General features: G+C 37.1%; 1 pseudogene; it reads right to left on the bottom strand.

Moving 5' to 3' along the window:
• Positions 1 to 391: 391 nt before the first annotated feature.
• On the bottom strand, positions 392 to 971 carry LOC103267411 (annotated as a pseudogene).
• Positions 972 to 3672: the final 2701 nt, after the last annotated feature.

Below are 3672 nucleotides of genomic sequence, written 5' to 3'. Positions count from 1 at the left end.
AAGTCCTCCCAAACTCCTCCTCCCTTTGTGTGAAAACATAAAAGGTGTCTGCTTAAGGAAGTCAGGGCTTCTGGGTGTACTCCGCTTCATCGGTTGTCGACAGAGGTCCAGGCTCAAGCTTGCAAATAAAAGCCCTCTTGAACTTTCGTCGGAATTGGTTCTTGGTAGTCTCTCGGATTGAACATTCAGCCACTACACTCTGAGGTCAGAGTCCCTAGTAGCATCAGATCTAAGCCAAGTTGAGCTACCAGAGGAGGTGGGGGCGGGGCTTCAGAACTGAGGGGCGGAAAGCTGGGGAAGGTGAAAGATACCTTTCCAGCTCCCCCACCTAACTCAGAGGCCCAAGGGCCTGAATCTCCTGGTCTTGACCCCAGATCCCCTCCCTAAGGGGTCAGTGTATCTTCTGATGATTGGGTAGAATGGTTTCTTTGATGAAGGAGAAGATAACCAGATTCGAAGCGTTTGCCCCACTTGCCTTTGGTGAAGTAGTTGGTCACCACGTCATCTCCAGGCTGCATGGGGGAGGGCAAGACATTCTCCCTAGCCAAAAGTGACACAAAAAATGCAGTCCACAGGCAGAAAGTGAAATAGGCCAGGACCTCTGAGAAAGGATAACATGCTTCTGCAAAAACCTGAAATGCTAGGTAATGATTCACCACCACTAGACCGCTGGACAGGATGAAGTTAGGCGAGGTCAGCATGATGAAGGGGAAGGTCTGGAGGAGGCCAGAGTAGACGAGGTTGGTGAAGAGGCCCACGCCAATCATGCTGATGGGGAAGTGCTCAAAGACGTAGAGGCCAATCTGCAAAACTGTGGAGAACCGGCTCGTGTATTTTATGATCCTACTGGTGGCCACTGCGTATTCTTCTATCAGTTCTGCCAGGTAATAGGGTCGAGCTGCCATGGCCATCTTGATGAAGGCCACCTGGAAGAAGAGCAGTGACCAGTTCAGCATGAGCATGAACCCCATGGTCCCCAACTCCCTGTGCATTTTGGGTCAGCGACACAGAGCCACCACCACTGCAGCTGCGTCCCCGCCCCACCGACTGCCAGCCTGAATTTCTCATTTTAATGTGGTGATATTTATTGATTTTATCACTTTTTAAATTTACATTCAATATTCCCTATTATTGCTCCAAGAAGTTAATAATTAAATATTTACATTTAAGTATTGATATAACACACTATTTCACTATTTATTAATGTGGGGGGAAAAAGGATTGATCCAGTTTCATTTTCTTTCCTCATTGAAGACAAATTTTCCTAGAACTGTTTATTTGTTTATTTATTTACTTATTTATTTGTTTAATTTTTATTATAAAGATGTGGGGTACATTTCAGGGTTAGGTATATAAACATTGATCATGCAGGTACCCTTGTTGATGAGGTACGCCTCTCCCTCCCTTAGCAGTTTCCCTCAACTGCCAATACTTCCCCCACCCAGTTTCCCATTACTCCCATTTGCTTTCTTATAGAATTATAATTGTTCAAGGTCAGCTTATAAGTGAGAACATGTGGAACTCAATTCTTTGTTTCTGTGATAAATCACTAAGTATGGTCAACTCCAGATCCATCCAAGTTGCTGCAAAATTCATACATTTGTCCTTCTTTATGTCTGCATAAGATTCCATTGTGTATAAGTACCACATTTTTTTAATCCAGTCCAGCTTCGATGGGCAACACGGTTGGTTCCATTTTTGCTAATGTGAATAGAGCTGCAACAAACATACGTGTGCAGGTGTCTTTTTGGTAGAATAATTTGAGTTCCTTCAGGTATATTCCCAATAGGGGAATTGCTGGGTCATATGAAAGGTCAATTTCTAGTTTTTCAGAAATCACCACACTGTCTTCCAAAGAGGTTGTACTAGTCTGCATTCCCACTAGCAGTGTAGAAGCATTCCTATTTGTTCACATCCTCACCAGCACCTGGGCGGCCTCCGAGAACTATTTATTTAGTGGTGCATCCTTTCACTCTTCACATATGATTTCTCTGTCATATAATATATATCTGAAGTTGTTTCTAGAGTTTAAATTATATTCAATTAGTAAATTCATCTATCTACTTTGCTTTTAAAACTGCTTGATCACTATACATTTCTAAGATATCTTGGTATCTGGTATAGAGTGTCTTCTTTACATTGTATTTAGTCTTCAAATGTGCTTTTGTATTCTTATTTCATCATTGCTTTATTTTTAAGAAATGAGCATATATTGTTCCATGTTTTAAAAAATATAAAACTATATCAAATCTGCAGATCAGCATTAATAGAATTAACATATTTAAGATATAGATAATCTATTTTTTAAAGTTGTATCTCTCTCTGTATCTATAATTTATCTTTTCATAAAGTATGGAGTGTTCTCAGCTTTATCTTCTCAGTGTCTGAAATATTTGTCATTTTACTGTACAGAAAAAAGCTTGCCAAATCCAATTCTATACAAATAATTTCTTTGGATTCTTTTTTTATTCCAAGCATTTTATTTTCCATTCTTTATTTTCAATGTTAATGGAAAATTTGCTATTTCTAGAATATATATTTGAGCCTTTTTCTACTATACTTTGTATACTTTATTTATACTTTTATAATTTTCTGCTCACATATTTTAATGACTTCATTTTATGTAGTTTTTAATCACCTGAATCTTACTTTCATAAACATAGAGTCTTCTTTCTGTAATTTTAACTTTGAGGAAAGAAGTATAATTGCATTTTGCTATAAGAATATTCCCTTCTTAGACATATATGAAATTAAACACTGAGATTTAATGGGCCATGGTAATCATAGGAATTTTAATAGAAAATTTCATAGGGATTATCTACAGTTGCAAATAATCAGAATAAATATATTTCCCCTTCATTCAGTGCCAAGTTCATGTTAGAAAATTTCCTTTATTTTTCCAGTATTTTTCATTTATTCTTATTCTTTATCTTAGCTGTTTGTGGTGCCATCTCTGTGTGGAAAGAACTCTACATGAGTATATCATAGGCACTATATCTGTATTTCAAGTTCTATGCAAAATTCTATTTTTTCTGGGTAAAACTGGGTGAAATCTTTAAAACCAGAAATATTTGCTACATTAAATGTAAACATCTATTAGATCAATTGAGTTATCTATAGTGAGCTATGAGTATTCTTCCCCAGAGGCAAATATAGTTCCATGAATCTCAGATGCTCACTAAGCAAACTGGATGGTCCTCTTACTTCCATATTTTCAGTATTTTCATTTTCAACTGATTTAGTCATATGTTTATCTCATTCTTAAACATTGACCCTTTTATTCAAAGTTCTTCTCTAGTCCCACTCCCCTTTCATTTTATTTTTTAACTTTTATGATAGTTACTCAAAATAGCATTCTATCTAATACCATAGTTAAGAGCCTGTATGACTGATCTCTGAAGAACATATTCTTATGTGGTTTTTATGACCTTTTGCTAGAACTTGGTAGTGTTGATTAATCCTTTTTTATAGCTGCTTATTACCTCTTTATCTCTTTTTCTCTCTCTTTTCTTTTTTAGTTCTTCTTTATGCTCATTGTATCAGTCTGTTTTGCATTGCTGTAAAGTAATATGTGAGACTGAGTAATATATATAAAAAGAAAGGTTTATTTGGCTCTTAGTCCTGCATGATGCTGGCATCTGCTTGGCTTCTCGTGAGGCCTCAGGAAACTTT

The sequence above is a fragment of the Carlito syrichta genome, unplaced genomic scaffold (assembly GCF_000164805.1).
Source record: "Carlito syrichta isolate Samal-C Ts95f unplaced genomic scaffold, Tarsius_syrichta-2.0.1 Scaffold308132, whole genome shotgun sequence".
In the NCBI taxonomy this organism is placed as follows: domain Eukaryota; kingdom Metazoa; phylum Chordata; class Mammalia; order Primates; family Tarsiidae; genus Carlito; species Carlito syrichta.
Note: the sequence above shows the minus strand (reverse complement) of the source record. Positions and strands in the feature narration are given on the sequence as shown.